We start from the raw sequence: 23,682 nt of genomic DNA on the forward strand, positions 1-23,682 counted from the left end.
AAAACTAGTAAAATAAAGTGGAAGGTGCGGAAAAGAAGATATAAAGCGCTCTTAAAATGAAAGAGGGGCTTTATATCAAGATGATCCACAAATGCTTACATTGCATGTCCTGCTGGGGAGTGTGTGCATGAAATGGCTATTTAATGAAAGGTTGAACAAACAGTTGAGCGTTGCTCCCCTGTGCCCTGTGCAGTGGGCTGCACTCCAGGAGGCCAGGGAGCATAGGGCCCTCGTGCTGGGCACGCGCTGCTCTGCCGGGCCTCCCAGGGCCATATTGATCCCAGAAGTTAAGATCCCACCTCCCACACAATATTTTGCGTCTCAGTCTGTTTTGGAGAGATGTATTGGAGTCATGAGATTTGTGAAGCAGTTTGTTTGAATGTTCAGTTCCTGCTGGGCTTCATGCTGAGACCGTTCAGCGCACTAAACACAACGCACAGTTAAAGTCAGCTTCAAATTCAGATTGACGTTCCTGGCCCAGTTTTTTTTGTATTATTGAGATACTATAATGTTTCATAGCAATATTAAAGTGTATATTAAATACATTAAAGTGTATATGAATATTTTTAAATAATAGTAATAAATTATGGATTATTAAAACATTAATAAATTAAATTTTATATATATATTTGTATATATTTATATATGACTTTCCAGAAGAATGTGAATGCTGTGTTTTTGAGTTTTTTTGAATGGAATGATATAATACATTGTCTTAACCAATGGCATGCTGAGTTTGAGTCGGGACTAAAGTTTGTGAGCAGATGAAAGAGGCGATAGGAGTAATGCAGCAATTTCACCATCATTTACAGTAAAATCCATTAAAAGAACAGTTGACATAAAAAACCCATATCCTGTTATTAATTTAGATTTTTAAAATGATCTTCAGTTTATAGAGACTCTCAAGCACCATCAAAATACAAAGTGAAAAGGAAAAAAAAAATCAAACCAGTCTCACAAGCTCTCATGTGGCTTCAGAAGACTGCAATATGGCACGAGTCAGATGCAGTTCTCAATTTTGAGTGAACTGTTCCTTTAAACACTAAGATTTCTCTTCCTTCTTCAGCCAGTTTCGAATCAATCACAGACAATTTGCACAAACCGTTTGTAATGGAAATCCTCACTCCTACACCCAACAAATAAGTTTCTATTGTTTGCCGACTCACAGTAATGAGTGTAGATTTGGCTTTTAGTTATCAGTATCATATAGTCTAAAGCAAGGCTGATTCAGTATATAAATTAGTAACAAAATACTGTCAAATTCAAGATCACAGGGTGTTCCTTTAATGACTTGGAGGTGTTCTAAATGTAAACGATTTCTTGTCAACAACACCTAGTCAATATCTGTCAATAATCAGTAGGATTAGAGAAGTCATTCTGAATGATTAGAGGTGTTGAGTTGCCTCTGGTTACTCTGGGCATTCACTCATCATCTAATTTGAATTGCTAACTAGGTTTGTGATACACATGACATTTCTCCAGTCATATAACAGTAAGAAAAGATGGAGATGGTGAAATTCAAAGAGAGAGAGAGAGAGAGAGAGAGAGAGAGAGAGAGAGAGAGAGAGAGAGAGAGAGAGACGGGGCCCAAGATTGAAAGAGTGATTAAATAAGTGTCGACAGAAGGAGCTAAAAGTGTTGAGTGTGTCCAAACAGCCCCGTGTTGAGTAAACAGGTGGGCACAGGCGGGCAGACGGGTATTAGCGGCCACATGCGTACACATAGTCCAAAATTAACACTCTCAAATTGCCAGGTGCCAAATGTGAGGAAATAATCTTTGGCAAATAAAACTTTACTGTAACTGCAACTTGGTTCAAGTTAAATTGTAAGAATGATACTGAGAATGTGAGCAACATAAACATTTTTTGTGACATTTTTGACACTTTTGTGACTGGGATTTTTAACCAACCAACCAACCAACCAACCAAACAAACAAACAAAAAAAAAAGTCTAGAATTAAAACAGTTTGTACTCAGAAATTGCTAGAAATAAGAGTGTTTGTGTATTTATTTATTGTCAAATATACCCCAGTTATTTGGGGTATAGGTTTATCTCGTGGCAGATTAAGTTTTCTTGAAATTTGTATTTTGTAATTTAAAGGGATAGTGATAGATAATGATAGACAGATAATGCTCATCTGTATTCATTGCTGTGCTCAGGCAATAAAGTTTGACAACTTTTTTAATTTAGTTTTTTTTTCCGGACCACATCCAAACTAATCAAGTGGTCATAGAATTATGTGTTTTTCAAAGTGTGTAGAAAAGCTGTGTTTTTTTTTTATTATATCAGATTTTCAAAAGATTTAATTATTGGCATGTTGTAATGGCAAGAATTGCAATTTTTCCATTGCTTCTCCTGATTTGTTGAGGGGTTTAGTTATAGTCCAGAAATGCAATACTTTGGCTTATGGATTTGTTCAAATCTCTGACTCCAAGTAAGAGCAAAAGTAAAATTGATTCTTTAGCAATCTTTATGCTGAAGCCAAACCACAAGCGAAATGTTGAATCCTGCTCTCAGACATCTTATATATCTGATATATATTTTTAAGAGTGAACATTTTATACTGCTGCTGTTCTGGATGTTTCTGACGGTAATGGAATGTAGTTTTCATGCTTTACGAACAGTGTCATCCTGTGTCATTGCCCCGCGCTGGGCTGCTGAATAAAAGATGGATTTGTGGATATGTCGTGCGTTATGTTATTAGGTGCCTAAATATTCCCAGACAGGTTGAAAGCTCATCTGGTAAGACAAATGGTGTAGTTACCAAAATCTAGCTAGAGCGAAAAAAGAAACTACTTCTAACAGCAGTCATTACTCTGGGAGGCCAATTAAAAAACAGCATCACTGTACAACACCATCTGTAGCCAACAGCTATGAGTTTGTATCCGTGCATGTAATCGTCCCAAGAAAATCTAGGCCAATTAACAGAACAGCCAGAGCACAAAGCAATTATAGAAACTCTCTTTTTGTCTATCCAAAAGAGCAAAGTCCCTCTGTGTCTCTCCTCTGGAATTCTGATCCCGTTAGGAGGTGGCGACTCGGGAAGTGTTAGGATGGTTAGTGACCCCCTCAGCCAGCGGAGTTCATCTCTCAGAGCTTTGCCTGGGTTTTAATTAAAACTGCACCCTAGTTCAAAGCACTCCGAAGGTTCTTGGTGCCGAGCCAGTGGGGTTGACTAAATATCTCATTTCTGCTGCGGGCCAGAGACGAGGAATGGCTGAGTGTAATTAGCCGATATGAAGAAGAGGAGGCTGCAGGTTTGCTGAGAGTCTGGAGGTTTGGGATCAGTACTAAGAGTTCGTCCCTGATCTGCTTTCTTATTTGGAGGGTGTTTATTAAAATCGCTTGCAAACCGCTGGTCTCTGGACAGTTTAACTGGAGCTTCTTGTAGTTGTTAAATAAAAATCACAAACGAGATCTCTTTAAAATCTCATTGTTTCTCTTAAAAACCAAGAAGATTATTGGAGAGCAAATAGACTAAGTAATACATGCATTGAAATTTCTTACTAGCAAAGATCTCGCAAGTCAGACATTTTAATATGAAAGTCTGCATTAAATTCACACTTTTTTTTATATGCACGTCATTGATCTTTTGTGTGAAATGATCATATTGTCATGTTAATTTCTTTTCTTTTCTTTTTTTAACCTTAAAATTCTTAATTACAGTGCCATAACTTTTATTTTGTAATATTTTTTGATAATGTATTAACTCTCACATCTTGACTTCCACCTTATTTTATAGCTTTTAAAATATTACATTTTTTGTAAACCTGTCTTTAAAATGTTAGTTAACATAGTTAAGTCATTAATGTATATTAAAATTAAAATTACTTAAAAATATACTTAAAATAATTATTACAACACAGTAACTAATTAATGTGACTTAGTATATACTTAATCACAATCATTTTGATTAATTTTATTGACTTTTGTGCTTTTTGTACTGCATTTTTTTTAAACCTTAATTTTTCAAATGACTCTATTACAATGATGAGGATCTTATGAGAAGCACCATTGGAAATAATGAGAATTACAAAGAAACTTAAAATTAGAACACATTCCAGAGGCATTACAGTAATGGGAATTATCCTAAATCTGGTTAAATTTTCTTTATGCAATATATAATCTTCTTTCTTTCTTTTTTTTTTGGAGTGGTGAAATATGACCTCCCTTGACATATTTCACCCATTAAATTGTACAAGTTAAGTGTAAGAGATATTGATTTACTCATATGAAGGCTGACCTGTGACCCTCACGTGTGGTGACCTCTAGAGTAACCCCTGTGGATGTCAGCTGTTGGATACTGTGGATCCTCTCAGATCTCTGCTGCCTCGGGCTTTGCTGTTATATTCACCTCATATAGGCTACATTCAGCCACAAATCCATCTGCTTAATGTGATGTTCAAATAATTAGAATGTCTTATTCGCCAGGAACTCTAGGTATTTGAAATTGACCTGTTCACATTGGCTGAAAATGCAACATCCAACTATTTTTGAATCCTAGACAAGTCATTTGTGCTATTCCATCATTATGAACTTATTAGTAAACAATCCTTATCAGATTTATTAATGCTTTCTTAATATTTTAATGCACATGTAAAAGTCTCGGACACATTGTCGTTTGCTTATATATCTGTCCTTTCACGCATATTCATTGAGAGTGAGCTGAAATTATGAAAGAGATACAGGGATGTTCCTGTGGGTAGAGAACAGTTGCATTGTGGTTCCATTGCCCTCAGACCTACCAGGTGAAGAGAAAGCTCATGTTTATAAGATCACAGGTTTTATGCTCACACATTATGGAAATAATGCTGCAGTCCTATAGCAGTATGGGCACGATGGAGAAGCATGCATTACACAATAACGGAGACACACTCACTCACATAACATTCCTCGCTGACTCTGTCCATGTAGACAATGGGAGTGCATGGGAGAACAGCTACTGATTTATAAGTGATCTAATCATCAAATAAAAGAGAGGAAACCTGGAAAAAGCTCTTTGCAGGCACGCAGTGCTTTCTGGGCTGTTCGTATGTGCTCATTAAATCCAAAAGTGCTGCTCACACTCATGTGATGCTCCATTTCAAGAAATATGAAGAGTGCTAAATAATTCACAAGATGCTGGGATCAAACGTCTGTCTCTGTTTGTGCTCTTCAGAACACAGAATGGTGTGTGTTGGTGTTTGTGGGTTAAGTTTGTGATTGTACGGTATCAACCTTTTGGTGAGATTCAGTATGTATATCGATATATTCATTCTAAAACAAAGTTTTATGTTGATGTTTTTTATTCTCAGAGGAACCAGAGATGTGTCCAAACAAGCATTATAACCATTAATTTAGAAATGTTTCATTTATTATTAACCAATTGTAATAATAATAATGCAATTTGAATTAGAATTTTACATCTGAGTTTGAGTTAAAATGGATTAAGTTTGAAAAGACATGGAGTAAATTAAAATATTCACTAATTACTTATCACGGGTCATTAGTAACGCGTTATTGTAACACAGTTCCATTTGACAGTAACTAATACTGTAATGCATTACTTTTTAAATAAATTAACTCCGTTACCGTTACCATATGGCGCATTGTCCGTTACTTTTTTTTAATAATACATTTTGACTGAAGTGCAGCCTAACCTGTTTGCAGCAGCGACGCATTGTAGGATTGGTGGATGCCAACCACTGTAAACATGAAGACGCACTGTGGGCATGTTTCTGTTTATTCAGTATGTGCGGCAGTCAAGGCGAGAGCAACACGAGTTTCTCAAAGTGGAAATGTGCTCATTATTTCACTTTAGTTGAGCATAAAGACAAAAACATTTTATGTTTATGTAATGTAAGCTGTGTCTTTCTGGTTCGAAATATATATATATATATATATATATATATATATATATATATATATATATATACACACATATATATATATATATATATATATATATATATATATATATATATACCACCCTGAAATGACTTTTTGCAGGTTGGGATGTCTGCACTTCAGAGAAAACCAGTGTTGAGCTGCTGCAAGAGCTTTTGAAGCACAGCAGCTGTGGTCAAAGAGTTCTCGTGTGTTCTGAGCTGGATCGCGAATCATTTAAATCAGTTTTGGAGTTCATAGCGGTTTGGCGAATCATTTGAGTCAGTTCGGGAGCTCGGAGCGGTTCGCGAATCATTTGAGTCAGTTCTGGAGTTCACAGTGGGTTCGCGAATCATTTTAGTTAGTTTTGAGTTCCAGCATGAATCATTTGAGTCAGTTCGGGAGTCGGAGCGGGATCGCGAATCATTTGAGTTCGGGAGTTCGGAGCGGGATCGTGAATCATTTGAGCCAGTTCGGGATTTCGGAGCGGGTTCGCGAATCATTTGAGTCAGTTTGGGGACCGAGAATCATTTGAGTAAGTTCTGGAGTTCGTAGCGGGTTCGCGAATCATTTGAGTCAGTTCGGGAGTTCGGAGCGGTTCGCGAATCATTTAAATCCGTTCTGGAGTTCAAAGTGGGTTCGCGAATCATTTTAGTCAGTTCGGAGTTCGAGCATGAATCATTTAAGTCAGTTCGGGAGTTTCGGAGCGCGAATCATTTGAATCTGTTTGGTAGTTCGGAGTGGGTTCGCGAATCATTTGAGTCAGTTCGGGAGTTCGGAGCGTGAATCATTTTAATCAGTTCGGGAGCTGCGGGTTCGCGAACCATTTGAGTCATTTTGGGATCGCGAATCATTTGATTCCGTGAAACCATTATAATTTTCACACACACACACACACACACACCACACACACACACACACACACACACACACACACACACACACACACACAGTCACACCAGTGCACAGAAATCCATGGTTCTGCTCATTGGTATATTGGGTTGGGTCAGTGTGTCATTTGTGATTTTCTCCTCTGGCCTGTGGTCATCAGATTAGCTTCAGACGTCTAATAAATTTGAGTGATTATTTGAAACGGTCATTGTGGTGTGTGTTAGTGCTCTCACCGGATTAATCTTGGTGGAATTGGCAGGGAATTCCCTACGGATCAGCAGATTTCCTAGTCAGTCTTTCTCTGACAGATGTGATGTTTTCATTTGAAGCTTCTTATTGAATTTACTCAGGTGTTATGCTTAAGTTTCTTCCAGAAGCTAAAATATATCCATTCATTTGTGTTCTCTGCACACACACACACACACACACACACACACACACACACACACACACACACACACACACACACGCACTATTAGACAGATTCCTGTTCATTCAGTGGGAATCACTGAGCAGCGAGAGGTCAGAGTTCAGACAGGGTTACACAGTCACATAGATTTAACTTTCACCTCTCTTTCCTCCATATGTGAAACTGTTCTCTGCATGATCTGTGTGTTGTGTGTGTGCATCTTGTTTGGCACATGTATTATTTCCATCCTTCTGTGGAATATGCAAGGAGATGCCAGTTGTTCTTGTTCATACTGTTAAAGTTGATGGTGCTATTTAGTATCAAAGTCTAAAAACAACTTAAAAATAGCACTAAAAGTAGTTTAAAAACCATGCATACTGAGTTATCAATCTGAAGAAATGTCGGTCTTAAACCATTTTAATGAAGTGCATTAGAGAGCAATTATTGCATCATTCATTCAAACAATGAGACGGTTTGTGAAATGGCTAACCATCCATTCAGATCCATTTAAACTCTGGTGAAACTTGTTTAATGGTGAAGATAGTGTGCTTACGTGTGGAAAAAGTGGTCTTGTCTGAGACCACAAGATCAAGACTCTACAATTCTGGGTTTAGAGAGCATTTACCTCTGAGATTTCTCCATTAAAAAGATGACATTTTCCCAATCTAAGTCACTTCTCTTTCTTTCTGTCTGTTCTTCAGATCTGGATAAACCTGTGCTCACGGTGCACCAGACGGTGGGTGATGTACGAGGGAACTACTATCAGGAGAAAACAGTGTTTTTACGCTGTACGGTAAACTCCAACCCTCCCGCTCGCTTTATCTGGAAACGAGGAAATAAACCAATCGAACAGAGCAAAGACAACGGCGTGGACATCTACGAGCCTCTGTACACACAGGTACATGACTTTTTCTACCCCCGACCCTTACAACCCTTTTTGGAAGAAATTATTTTAGTAGGTTTATTAAGCTTTTGTTGTTGTTGACTGTTGGCTGTCTCAATAATTGGTCACTATTTTGTTTCATATAATTTCATTTCATGAACATCTCTGGGTGTTCCAAAAGCAACTTTTAGTCCATTTAAGTTAACTTTCCGAAACAATTTTGTCCCCAAACTAAGTAAAAGCCAACCACTCCCACACACAGCTGGACAATATGCAAGATTTTTCTATTGGCCTTATTCTACTAAAACAGAAAATAGTTTAATTAGAGTTAATAATCATTTGAATAGCAGATAACCACAGGAGACCTGCTCAATCACAGAGAAACGTACTCAATAAATCAGCAATCCATCAGTGATGAATTCATAATCAGAGTACTTGTTATTAAAGAGTTGTTTGAATGAGGTGGGATGGATGGAGATTGATGGATTTGCCATTAATAATGAGGATTAATCATTTTCCTGATGGACTCAGTCAGAAGAATTAGAGGAATTTTAAATTCCTGAATTCATTCTCTCTTTATCATGCACACAAAGCCTATGACATTGCATATGTCAGAGGCTTTGTGTGCATGATAAAGAGAGCCCCATTTGTGTTCACACGAATAACATCATGAATTACTACTGACATATTTAACTTGGTCTCATTATTTGATATCTTGAACCTTGTTTAATGCAGAATGCACAATAAATTCTGGAGCATTTTTATTTTTTTCAGCCAAACTGAATGTTCCAATCCAAGCCAGTTTTATTTGAATTGGTTGTATATAATTACATTTAAATGTATTTAAATTTTGATTGGTATTAAAATTTAAATATCATACATATGTTTTCATTTTAAAATGTTTTATGCATTTTAACCCTGTTATGCTCTGATATTTCCTGTTTCTGACATCATATTTGAAGAAATAACATCATCACAGTTGTTTTCACTTGAAGTCAGCTTCTTTATATTACAGCCTTTATAAAGGGATTTTTTTTTAGTAGTAGTATTTCATAATTTGCACTTTGTGTTGGCCTTGTCTCATCTCAACATTGTGATGCCCCAGGTGGGAAAATGTGATTTCATATTTTAAATATGAATTACTCAATAGCAGTCAAATGCTGCAAATAGAAAACATTCTAAAAGTAAATGGCACTGTTTTGCAGAGGGTGACCAAAAAACATTATTTTGTTATTATGTGTTAAAGCATGTTTTGACTGACAGGAAAACAATGTTTTTGTGTGATGTATTTTTACCATGGGAATGTGTGTGTGTTTGCAGGGTGAGACAAAGGTGCTGAAACTGAAAAACCTCCGTCCACAGGACTTTGCTAATTACACCTGTCAGGTGTCTGTCCGGAACGTTTGTGATATTTTCAGACAGCTCTGTCACCTTTCGCCTTACCAACACCACCAGTGAGTTCCCACATTCACTCGCTTTCAACTCTTTATACAGCAGCTGTATTGAGTTTTGCACAAGAGTTTTGTGAACCTTTTTTTGAAGTCCTGCTTTAATTTTATTTTGCTCATTTCAAAAATCTTTTCTCCTTCAGTCCTTTTTATTATTATTTTTTGTTCCTTTTCCCTTGGTTATGTGTTGACCTGTCAGGTTTAACTCACCTTTCTTTGATTACATCTTCACTTTTAATCTCATGTTCTTTCTCTTCTGCGTTCTCTCGTTCACTGTCTGTCAGCGCTGAATAACACGTGTCTTTGATCATGACGGTCTCTACACCAGTACACTGGTTTGTGTCTCAGGTCTCTCTGAAGGCAGACGTCACTATCATTGTGTTGTCCTGTACTGAAATTCCTCCAAGAAATCTTAAAAAAAAAATTTAAATCATGTCAAATTTTTCTTGTTAGAATAACACAAATTGAGCTGTGGTGCACATACTGTATTGGGGGATGTGAGTTCACAACCTATCTTGATCCCATTCCCCCCTCTTCTCCATGTCATTTTCCTGTCTTCTATATCTCTTTGACTTAAAAAGAGCTCACAGGGGCTGCATTTATTTTGCAAAGCTGTATTTTCAGCATCATTGCTCCAGTCTTCAGTGTCACATGATCCTTCAGAAAACATTCTGATAATCTGATTTGCTGAAAATGTATTTTTATTATAAACGTACAGTTTTTTTTTTTTCGTGGAAACTGTGATAAAAAAATTTTTTCAGGACTCTTTAATAAAAAAGATCAGAATTTATTTCAAATAGATTTTTTTTTGTTTATGTTATAAATGTCTCCTCTGTCATTTTTGATCAGCCCTAATGCATCTTTGCTGAAAAAAAAAAATCCTTCTGAACAGTAGTAGTAAATCTTTGTGATGAATTTCCCGTGTGACAACTAGCCCCAGTCTCTTTATATATGCTTATTCACCTGCTTTCAAATGGTTTCTTAGGATGAGTAACTTCAGGGGGCTTATGAAAGCTTGTTCCTTGTAAACTAACGTTTTCTTCATCGTCAAAATAAATAGTTTGCGTAATCCATAATGAATCAATTTCATTGCAAAAGCAAAAATATGCCTGCAACTGGCAAATGAAAGAGAAATTTTTGCAAAAACTGACTACAATACCCAGAGAAACCCTTTATGAATTAGTCATGTAAAAAAACATGTTTGTTCGTGTTCAAATTAGCAGCATTAAGAATTCATGCTCGAGAAACAAGTTCAAAGCTTGACGAGAAAATCTAAAAGTAGCCCAAAAGTTCCTCCCTCTCTGTGTGTTTGTCTTTATTTCCCTCGTTTCTCGTTCTCTTTCTCTTGTGATGAGTTTGAAAGGCTGTTGATTCTCTTCTTTCTGCTCTCTCCACTACAAAGGCAGCTGTGAAATAGTCAATAGAGATGAGTGACAATATCAGAAGTCTGTACCTCACACACACACACACACACACATGCTCCGCGACGCCCCATCGGCGTCCTGCCCTGTGGAGAAACAACACACTGCTGCAAATTGGAATTTGTTTTCCGCGTGGCAGGAGCGCGGCTCGCGTACATGCAGCTCATCACAGAAAGAACAAAATACTGATTTGTTTTTCTGTTGATTTTCATTTTCTTTCCTCTGAACTGACGAGCAGGAAGGGGGCGAGATGAAATTGGAGGGAGCATGAGAAACACGTGTCAGATGCTGCGCTGAAGTTTGAGAAGTTCATCTCTTTAGAGGGTAGAGTGAAGGAGACTGCGTCTGTGCAAAGGATTCAATGCACTGTTTTCAATTACGGGTCGATCAAGACGTGTAACTCCAAAACTAGATGGTCAGCGTCCGCTTGTGTGAAGGTCAGAGCTCAGATCAGAGAGAAAGACCTGCTCTGTTCACTATGGGGGATTGATCTATAAAAGCAATTTTTAACCATTTAGGGTCTAAACCATATCTAAACCATCATGGCTGATTATCTGTTTTCATAATTTTCTCTGCTTCTCCTCTTATACACTAGTATTCAAAAGTTTGGGGTCATTAAGAAATTAAGACTTTTATTCAATAAGGAGACATTGCATTGATCAAAAGTGACAATAAAGACATTTTTAATGTTACAAAAGGTTTCTAATTCAAATGAATGCTGTTCTTTTGAACTTTCTATTCATCAAAGAATAATTGTATTAATCAGCACTAGTGTTTTCAACACTGATAACAATAAGAAATGTTACTTGAGCATCAAATCAGCTTATTAAAATGATTTCTGAAAGGATCATGTGACACTAAAGACTGGAGTAATGATGCTGAAAATTCAGCTTTGCTTCACAGGAATAAATTTAACTTTTAAACATATTATAATAGAAACCAGTTTAAATTGCATTACTTCACAATATTACTGTTTTTACTGTATTGTTATTCTCAAATAAATGCAGCCTCAGAGAGCATAAGAAACTTTCAAAACATCTTCAAAAACATTGAAAAATCAAACTGATCTCAAGCTTTTGAACGGTAGTGTATGTCACTTTGGTATTCATTTAGAACATTATTAATTTACGGTAACATGGTTGATAAAAGTTACCTAGGAAAGACATACATTTATATTCTATTGTAATGAAAGATGTATTAAGAAATGTTAAGTCAAAAAAGCAATAACACGTGCAAAATGCATTATATTTATATTTTTCCTTTTTGATTTAATATTTCATGTATCAGAATCTTAAAGATGATTGTCAGATGAATCAGAATATTTTTGGATGTAGCAAGTGAAATTGACGTCTAGATATTGTTTTGAAGGTTTCTGCATTCTTAAACCAGTTTTGTATAAAAATATCTCAAGATATAGTGTACAATTTAATCAGATGTCCAAAATCACTGATATTTTTTCCAGTTCATTCATCACACTGGAAAACAAAGGTCAAATCAAGCACATTGCATTGTGGGATACACTATACCATGCACTTTCCTCTGTTGTATACAGTACTCCACATTTTAGCAAACTTAGTAGGCCATCAGAAAGTTTCCAAACAAAGTTTGCTTACTATATAGTGCAAGTACAAGTTTGTGATTCCATATTATGATTAATTAATATTTCATCCCTATGCATGTATATCAAATCTCAGCCTTGAAAAGATACAGGCACCATTTGTATAGATCGTTCAAGAGGAAACGACTGATGTAACTCAATCCCATGCATCTCACTCATGCTCAAATGAAGCTTTAATTGGATAATTGTATGGCTGGGATTGAGAGAGCTGTAGACAATCTGGAAGAGAGAGAGAGATTGTTATTATTCAGAGAAGAGAGTGAACCTGTTGGAAGATTTCTCTCTTTCAAACAGTTTTTTCCCCTCTTTTAATGTTTTCATATTTTCCACTTGGCCGAATCCCACTGCAGTAGGATATGATGAGCTGTCAGTTTAAATGCTTTAGGAGCCTCAAAGAAAAGGAGCAGAAGGAATTAGGAGAGGGTCTACATAGACAGCATTTCCTGACAGCAAGTCTTGTTCACACTGATCAATAGAAGCTGGTAAAAATAAAACGTCCTTCTGTTTTTGACACGGAATTCATTTTTTTTTTTTTTATAATTATTATATAAGAGTAAAACCGCTCACAGTAATACTAACTTTGTCTTGCTGATATTTGACACTAGTATCTTCCCATTGACAGAAACTGTCATTCACTGAGGCTCATGTCATCTCACAAAATGTCAGTTTTGACATTATTTTCATGATAATTAATCATATTTCCAACATAATGAAAAACAGAAAGGGAAAACCTTTTCATTTAAAATAATTAGCGTATATATAGTTAATATAATTTGCATTCATGATTTATGATTTTTATTTATAGATTTATTATTACATATATATCAAATTATTATATATATACTAAACTTCTTGTTAGTAATTGTAATATTATAATTTGCTTATGAAGCCATCCATTCCAAATAAAGAAAACACACACACACACACACACACACAATCAAATGAGAAGTACATCTGCATTTAGTCTTACAGGATGTGCTTGTGTTTTGTTCACCTTTGCCTGTGATTGGTTGAGGGCTGGAGAGATTATTTTCTCTGCTATCTTTATGCCATGGATGCCCAGGATTAGATTTTCCTCAGGTGGTTCACACACACACACACACACACACACACACACACAGAGAGAGACAGAACAGGTGGCGTCCGGTAGATTGATTTTTGTATCGCAGTCCTGATGCTGTATTGGAGTTCATTCTACATGATAAAGACGCTACACTAAATCGTCCTCCCTCACGGCTGTCACGCTCTGAGTTTCACTGTATGAACACATGTGTGTATCGAGCGCTGCTTACCAATGTATTGACACTACATGGATTCGACGAGATGTGACAGATGGTTGATGAAGGAAAATCTTTACTTGTTCTCTGAATGTCAGCCATAAATGTCAGCTTTATATCACATCAACTCTATATATCATTACATAGTTACTCATGTTGAACATTTAATGAAAACATCATTTTATACTCCAAATAATCATGTGTTTGGCGTATAATCCAACTCCATTTCTAGGAGTGTAATCCAGGGAACTAAATACTTTGTAAATGAAATATGATGTATTTCGTGTCTTTTGATTTAAAAAAAAAATGTTTTATTTGGAATGGATTCATAAGCAAACGATCAGATTATTCATCCTAAATTAATGATATGTCTGACTTCACAATATATAACAACTGATTTACAGTAATGCTGATTAGTTCAACTATGTCTGAAGACAAACAAAAAAAACTATAATCATGCTTTTTGCACCAAAAAAAAAAACAATAAATAAATAAATATGCTGATGGCATCAAAAGTTTTAGTTGCATCTTAAATTATTATTATTATTATTATTTGCTATATAATGAAAATATAGTATGCCAGTCAATTCTTTATGCAAGGTATAACAAACTGTAATGATTTGATGCAATTTAACAAGATTCGGTCATAAATAATATATATTTATTTAATTTTTTTTTTTTTGTAAGATATTTATTTAATTATTTTATTTTTTTTGTTCAAAAACAACCCCATTTGAATGTGAATCCTCATCATCTTTGACCATTTTTAGGCCGTTAATTCAAACGGCCTCCTCTCAGTTAATTATAGTTTGCACACACTCTGTTTGCTGACTGGTTCTCCTATTAGTTTATTTTAGAGTGTGTTTTCTCTGCTTTTGAAATCTCTGTAGGTTCTCTTTGTTCAAATCTAGAGGGTTTGAACACAAATGGTTTGTTTGTAGCTCAGATTACGGGGGTGAATTTCTGGCGTCGGATATATGTAAATGAATGCAGTGTGGGTTAATGTGTAATGCTGAACATGTGCTTTTGCTTTAGGGGTCATCGTCTGGCTGTTAGGATGAGTCTAATAAAGGGTTGGTTAAGCGTTGGTTAGCTGTGTTAATGTATCTCTGTCTCAGCCTCTTTGAGCCATTAGCTGCCAGTAATTGCCCAAGCCAGGTCCCTACGGCAATAGAGACGGCGGATGTCCGATCTCTAGATACTTGTTGCTCTGGTGATTCGATCTCTTTTACACACACACATTGTATGAACATTAAACACCTGGAATGACCGACTGCATTTGACGGGACATGCTTTAAACTACAGAGCATACTGCATGCCATAATGCAATGCACTCGACATCAATTAAGATGAATGAACCTGAAGAAATACTGGGATTCTTACACTAGTAGTTTGTCTAGTTTTCTATGTAAAATATATAAACATACTTTAAACAAGATGAATTTACTTGAGAAGCAACACTGCGTGAGATATTAAAGCTTGTTTGCAGGCGATATATATTTATCAGTATAATATTTGTGTTTTGTCTTAATGCACTGGAAGATTTCTATACCTCATTTGAGGGTACATATGTTAAAACAAGCAAAAATAAATAAATAAAAGCCTAGGAAACAATGCTTAATATCTTATGCAATGTTGCATCTAAAGTAAGTTTGTCTTGTTTGAATGATTTTTAGATATTGTATAAAAATAAAACAAGTCAAATAAAATGAATAAAACATTTACATTTTTAATGCATTTTTTTTTTTTTACACTTGATTGGATCATTTTGAGCAAACATTAAGAAATGTTGTGATGATGGTACAAGTTTAGACATTTTTATTGCTGCATTTTCCATATTATTATTATTATTATTATTATTATTATTGTAATTTTATAAAGTAGGAGGAAGTATACAATGTATTCTTTCCAGTATTTAGTCTGTAGTTAGTACCCATTATGAACATACTCTCTAACCGTGTTACAGTTGTGGTGCTCATGTGGATGATGTGGGTTTGAGTCTTGTTACTGTATGTTCTCGTCTCCTTTCCTTTCTCTGCTCAATCTTTTTCTCTTCCCTCTAAAATGATGCTGTGTAGCAGTGGGGTTTGACCCTGTGAGAAACAATGACCCCTGCCCTGTTATGACACATAGCTCTCTTCCATATGCATATGCACAACTGTGAATTTCTATAGCAAAGCAGATTTGAAAGCATACCGTAAGCATAGCAGAGAGCGGCTGAGGGAAGATGTGTCTGATATTGATCAGTCTGTGTCTCGCTACACTCACCTGCCGTCCCTTACCATCAATACACAGAGCTGATACACCATCAGGTGGAATGAGGATGAATGGGCTGCATGTGTGTGATGTACACACTCATTTCCCCTTGGGAGAGGACATTTGCCTGTTAAAGGGACAGCTCCCACAGATTAGATTTCTGTCATCTTTTTTTTTCTCTCCAGTTTTTTGTTCCAGTCTACATTTGCATAGATGTTGACAGTCCCAAGTGACCATTCCTACAAGACTCCATAAAGGACAAAAACACCCGCAAAATAAACCATAACTGTTGTCTACATGACATATTTGTAAGCCAAATTAATACTTTGCTGAACTGATTTAGCTTCAACTTTAATTTAATTAGTAAATGAATAGTAGAATAGTAAATTAATACAAAGGAGAAACTCTTAATGATGCATGTTTTCACAAACAAAATCATGACATTTTCTGACTTTGATAAAATGGCAAACCAAACACACACACACACACACACACATGCACGCACGCACGCACATACTGTGTATATATATATATATATATCGGTAGGCTTATTGGCATGCAGTTACGGTTTATTTAACAGCACTAATTGAGACGGGCATAGTTAAATCAGAGAGGATGAATTGCTTTAATTATGTTACTGTTGTGTCTAACATTGCTGAGTACTAATTACTTTTCATCTGTTGTCACGGCAGCACGGCTCCGATAGCCTCATTCATTTGCTGTGTTTTTTTTCATAACATCTTTTCTTTTTCTTTTTTACGTGGGTGGAGCCTTCAGTGATTGACAGGTGTGATTGGCGCATGCGACACTGAGTGGATGAACAATCCTGAAAGTGACATCCTTCGGGAGCGGCGTTTTGCCATGTTTGTTCCGCCGAAATCCTTTAATAGAATCTCTCTAGGATAAACTCAGGGACTGATATATGAAAACCACAGGTGCTGATTCACAGGTTCATGCTGTCTGCTTGGTTTTCTGAGTCGTGCCTTTGAAATAATCAGTACTTATTACTTCTGGATGGAAAATCCAATAAAGAGCATATAGTGATTTTATCAGTCTGTCTGGAAGAAAGTTGTGTTTACCCAATTGATACAATAAGCTAAAGGAAAGTTTGACAGGTAAGCAGCGTCAAAGCAAAAGTTTTTTTATTGAAGCACTAAGTAGAAGATAACTAGATATTCCTTGAGCACAGCAATATGCTTTGTTCAGAGTTATATCTGTGAAATAATCTGTACTTCTTTCTTTTGGACAGATATAGATTTTAATCAAAATATTTGACACATTTTCAGCTTTCTCTGCCGCTGTGCCATTATTTCATATTATTTATTTATTTTTTATGCCGCTCTATTATTGTAGTTTATGGCTGGAAACCCACTGCTTCTTTTTAAAACCAATCATTTAAAAGCAGCTGGAGGATGATGTGTGAAATTTAATTATTCATCAAATTTCTATGTAATTAATCAGTCTAAATTAAATTGTTAAGAGGTAGAATCATGTTCTGATGAAGGAAAAACTTTGTCAGAAGATAATAGGAAAACTGAATTTAATTTGAAAGTTCAGAAAGCACTTAGTAAAATAGCTGTGACTTATTAAACAAATCTCCACAATTTTTTTGTTGTTTGTTGCTCAAATAATGCAAACAACCCAGGAAATAGCATTGGCATCTGTGATTAAAGTCTTAGAAATTGCAGCTATTTCATGGGTGTTGGCTTTGTGAAGCTCTCTGTGGTGGGTTTTTGTGGAAACAGGCTCTTCAAGGTCAATACTGAAGTTTGCTGTCAATTTGCAGCAGTTGTTTGGACACAATTCCTCTTAGTGTTTGACCGTCACTATCGTTCAACTTCAGTTTTTGCATATATTTTTTCTTTGCTTCTGAGGTCTTGCCATGTTCTGTGTACGCAGTCATAATCGTACAGACTGTTGATCTTAAAGCACTAAACACTTGGGCTGTTAAAGGAGCTATGTGGAGGTTTTTACTCAAAAAAATCTTTAAGATAGAGTTTTCATTTGTACATGTATGAGCCAACCATGATGTAAAAAAAAGAATGACACCTCGACTGTCCCCCACGGTTGCCTCTATCAGCCTGTAGGCTCAATTGTGTGCGGAGGAGTCGGGCCCGAATTGGCGCGAAAATTCACAAAATGTGACGTAATGCGCGTTCTCGTCTACTTGGGCTTACAACCTTACGGCACGCCAGCTTTTATAGTAAGCAGCGGCAATAGTGTTTTCAGATTCTTTCTTTTTTTTTACATTTATATAGCGCTTTTCTAGACACTCAAAGCGCTTTACATAGACAGGGGGTATCTCCTCATCCACCACCAGTGTGCAGCATCCACCTGGATGATGCGACGGCAGCCATATTGCGCCAGAACGCCCACCACACACCAGCTTACTGGTGGAGAGGAGACAGAGTGATGAAGCCAATCAGTAGATATGGGGATTGTTTGGAGGCCATGATGGTCAGAGACCAATGGGCGAATTTAGCCAGGATGCCGAGGTCACACCTCTACTCTTTCCGAAAGACATCCTGGGATTTTTAATGACCACAGAGAGTCAGGACCTCGGTTTAACGTCTCATCCGAAGGACGGTGCTTGTTGACAGTATAGTGTCCCCATCACTACACTGGGGTGCTAGGACCCACACAGACCACAGGGTGAGCACCCCCTCCTGGCCTCACTAGCACCTCTTCCAGCAGCAACCTAGTTTTCTCAGGAGGTCTCCCATCCAGGTACTGACCAGGCTCAACCCTGCTTAGCTTCAGTGGGCAACCGGTCTTGGGCTCCAGGGTGATATGGCTGCCGGCAGATGGACTCTGTGGATGGAAAGAAGCGACCAGCCACCGGCAGCACAATTCAGACACCCACAGACACTCCTCGTAAGTAAAAAAAATAGAAATAAAAATTTATCTAGTGTGGCAAGAAGAGAGAGTGACCGGCGTCAGTGGTTTCTGCGATAACCCTTGTTGATGTGGTCATGCTCGTACGAGCGTGCGCACTGAGAACGAGCATGAGACTGGCTGCAGTTCCTCTAACGGTTAGAAGTTTCAGAACCTACGCAATGCTTCTTTAAAGGGATAGTTTACTCAAAAATGAAAACTCACAGGTGACGGAGAACATTGGTAACCAAAAAGGTAGACATTGAATTCCACAGTGTTTTTTTATTTTTATTTTTTTCAAACTATGAAAGTCAGTGGCTACCTTCGGCTCTGGTGTTATCAACATTCTTCAGAAAGTTTTGGAACAGCCTGAAGGTCAGTAAATTAAGGCAGAATTTTAAAATTTTTTAGGGTGAACTATACCTTTAAGACATTTGTACTAAACAGGCTTCCATGACTTGCCCTTTTTGGAAGTCTGACAAGTCACCCATTTCTCAGAGCACTTGTACTAAACACTGCTGAACACAACTTTATACTACACTGAAAGATAAACTAGAGAAATATAGGCAAATAAAAGATAAATAAAAGATTATCACAATGTTTGTTTTTGCACTGAAGCATTTTGTTCACAAATGATATTAACCCCTGGGTGTGCACATTATTTTGTCCAATCCTGTATATGCATGAACAATGCTTTTCAGTAGATTTATTTATAATCAGCACATCAGCTCTTTCCACCATTTCGGTTTTCCACTGATCTTGTGCATTTACCTCAAAACCCTGTTTGGAAACAAAACAAGACACATTTCACATTCTATCTTATCCTAAGTTAAATTCTGACCCTACATTTCTTTTACCGGATTCCACTTCCCATTACTTTCTCTAATGTGTTTGTGGAGCACAGAAGTGCAGCAGTTTGTAAAAGCGGCATAAACTCTGTAAAACACATCAGTCCCAGAGACAACCGTGGACTGAAGCTGTGCCGTCCCCCTCGTACCGTTCTTGGAGTTGAAGCAGTATATTCTTTCCTCCTCAAACCCTTTCTTTCTCCATCTCTGTTTCAGTCCCTGTGATCTCTCTGTTATTTGTAGAACAAATAAGATTGTTGTATGTGCTGTAGCTGAGAGCTTGTAGAGCTGTTGGCAGTACAGAAACCCAGATCCCCTCCAGTCTGGTGCTGGAGTCCATCGGGATCAACTGAGATTTCAGCAGATGTAAGTCTATATATATATAGAGAGAATAGTTGGGGAGATATACTGTAAGTCAAAACACTTTTCGATGACCCAGACTGAACTATGAAAAGTCATTTTCTTTGAATATTAATCTTTTTTTATTTTTAACATTTTTATTTTATTTTATCATGATTTAAAGTAAAAAGTAAAAAATAAATAAATAAATAAAAATCTAGATCTTGATTTTTGGTTTAAATGTATTCAAAATTGTTTTCTATGAAAACAAAACTCTGTATTGTGCACAGCTTGGCTTCTAAATCATCTTTAAGGATGTTTTGATATTTTTACTGGACGATAAGCTAAAATGTTGATTATTATGACTTGAATGATGATTGTCATTATGTTTTGAAATCACATTTTTAATCACTTCTGATGCTCTTTTATAAACGATTAGGGGCGGTTCACATATCGCGTCTTTTGCGCGTGCAAGTTCGTTATTCCCAATTTAGGCGCGCGGTATGAGCGCTCATAATGGAAGCGACGTGGTCGCGACGCGCACGTTTTTTCCAGGCGCGTCCACACCGCATCGAGTTAAAAACATCTCAACTTTTCAGAAAGCCGCAAGCGCACCGCGGGTCATGTGACAAGAACTAACCAGCTTCATCCTTTCCCATAACAATGTTGAAAACTCAGCTAAGATGAAGGAACAGCTGTTCTTAGCTGTATATGGATTTCCATTTTGAAATAAATTTAGTAGCAGCGCTACTGCGAGCGATTTTTAGTGCTGTATTCTTTTATCCTTTGCTGAAATGTCCGCGTATTAGAGCACGTCATGGTTGTTAGCAAAGGCAGACACCTCAGGAGCTCTTCTGCCCAAGCGCTTTGGAAAGAAGGAAAAAAGCGGCGCGCCTAGCGTTTTCCATGCGTTTTTAGGCGCGATATGTGAACGGCCCCTTATTCAACTTTTTGGATTAGTTTTATTTGGCCTCATAGACGTTGAATGAGATTATTTGGCATTATATGTGAGGTGTTTTACAAGTCTATTCAGAGCTCAGATATTGCCAAACACAATTAATTTGTAGGTAGATTAAAAGCACATTGGCAAGTTTTCTGCTTTCTAATTACAGTCATTTTTAACTAATGAGTTTATGATGCAGTCTGGTCTTGTTCAGGTACAGTATGACAGTCCTAGACTGCAGAAATAATGAACACAGATGGAAGTGATGCCATTTAGACAGACTGTTGTGTGCTGTGAGACATGAAAGAGGGGTCGATTTTGGGTATGCAAGTTCCAATCTCCATTTCATTTCTGTAGTTTCCTGTTTCTTCCAACATGATTACATAAAAGCAGACTGAGAAATTCAAATCTCATGAGGACTGATGTGTTTGTGTCAGTGTCTCTTTGCAGCCATCTGTGTATAGCATAGTAAATATTTAGTTTCTCTGTAAAGAGAAATGAGAAACAGCTTTTATTTCCATAAATATATTTGCTTTAATGTTAAAGGTTTTCAGATATATATATATATATATATATATATATATATATATATATATATATATATATATATATATATATATATTCGATTAATTGTATATATCATTGCTTGGCAACGATAATTTTTTAGCGATTAATCGCATGGTTGTCTGTGATTAATTGCAATTGATCACATTGTTATGCACAAAACTAATTGTGCATTCAAGAGTAGTGTATTGTGCACTTTTTCATTTAAAAGTACTGCTGTACGAACAAAAATGCAATAACGTTTGGTTTACAAACACTTGAAACAAATAAGGTGCTTTTTTACAGCAGTATTCTTTACATGGTAGCCTATTAAAATATTTCTAGTAAAACAACTTATAACATTAATGTAATTAAATATAAAACAAGCTGTTTGTGACTGCCAGGATTAGTTTTTATAGAAAATATTTTATAGTTTGTTATATAAAAGACAAGTTCTGCTCTGAGTCTAGAGGCTCGATCATAACAGGCATCTTCCGAGTAGAGACCTGCAAGACCTGCAAGTTTTTTTCCTCTAAAAACTGTCAGAGGAAGCAGCGAAGAGGTGATTTCTCTTGAAAGGTTATTATTGATCAATGGTAGGATTGACCCTCTTGTCAGAACACTTTTAGCTTTGAAGGATTCACACGTTGAAGCAAGACCAACTGCTCTTCTCTTGTTCTGCTCTAATCTGTAAATGAAAGACTCACTCATCTAGACATACTGTAAACAGGAAACCTACCAGCTTTAAATGATGCACACTTTTGTACACTGTTTTTCATTCGCAGCTCCCCCTGCTCTAAAGCTGTCTGTGAATGAGACGTACATGGTGGACCCAGGCCAAGACGTCATGCTGTCATGTGAGGTAACATCAGGGTTCCCCACACCTACGGTCACCTGGTCGCGGTACCCTGGGTCCCTCCCTCAGCGCTCTGTGATCCGAGGGGGGTCCCTCAATCTCCGGTCCGTCACTCCCTCTGATGCCGGCGTCTACAACTGCACAGCCGTCAACAATGTGGGAAACCCTGCGAGGAGAACTGTCAACCTCGTTGTGAGAAGTAAGTGTGCTCGTTTTTACACATGTACTGACATTTGAGTTTGAAGGTAAGGAAACAGAATTCAAATGCATTGGAAATTCATGTCACTTTAACTAGAATAAGTTTATAAATAGATGGATAGATAGATTGAATCATCTCTGGTCTTTATTTCAGCATTTCTGTAGGGTGGCACAGAAATCACTTCACCTTTAATGGCTGAAATATTAGTTACATCTCAAGCCATCAGATTCAATTTAAGTTTACATATTCCTCAGACCGCTTGATTGACACGCATTGAATGAGTTATGACTTTCTGTCTGTCCCGCGCTTAGCACAATTATTGCAGAGCCAGATTTCTTCATATGTATGCGTGGGAGCGTGTGTTTATGTGGCATGAGCGTGAGTTAGCGGTTGAACTGTAATTAGCTCTCTTGGCAGTGTGTGATCATGTTAAACTCCTCAAGCCGAGAGGGTGATTCAGGAACGGCTGCCATAACGCCTGCCGTTCATCAGGGCCTGGAGCTATTCTTAGCTTCTTAATCATTTTTATTTGCTCCAATTAATTTGAGAGGAATTGAGGTAATTAGCAGTAGAAGCGTCTTATTTCAGAATGCACGGGGTGCACGGTGGATCCGTCTCTGTTGATGGTAATGAGCTCGCTTTGTGTCAAACGCGCACACAGGTGCCACGGACGCCTGAGCGCAGCCAGTCATCCAGGTAAAGCAGCCGTCTGTTGAAATGCAGGGTGATATGGATCTTCTAAGCTTTTTCAGCTGTGTTTGTGATACTGCCTTCAAGCTCCTTGTTTTCATCTTAAAAAGCAGTTCATGAGTGAGGCATTTTTTTTTATCATGTAAATGTAACTTTTTTTCCCCACATGAATGCATTCAGCGTTTGTAGTAAAGCAGACCGACCCCTGAGATGGTTTCATGAGAAATTAAATCAGTTCAGTTCACTCCTGTACAGACTGCATTCAGTCTTTGTCTTGCTGATCCTCTGAGTCTTAGATGTGCTGTCTATTTGTATGTGTATG

At 37.1% G+C, this 23,682-nt stretch overlaps 1 pseudogene; it reads left to right on the plus strand.

The window, feature by feature from the left end:
• The first annotated feature begins 7,814 nt into the window (after positions 1-7,814).
• LOC113072567 (MAM domain-containing glycosylphosphatidylinositol anchor protein 1-like) overlaps positions 7,815-23,682 on the plus strand; it is a 65,960-nt pseudogene continuing 50,092 nt past the window's right edge.

The sequence above is a fragment of the Carassius auratus genome, unplaced genomic scaffold, assembly GCF_003368295.1.
Source record: "Carassius auratus strain Wakin unplaced genomic scaffold, ASM336829v1 scaf_tig00009513, whole genome shotgun sequence".
Lineage (NCBI taxonomy): Eukaryota > Metazoa > Chordata > Actinopteri > Cypriniformes > Cyprinidae > Carassius > Carassius auratus.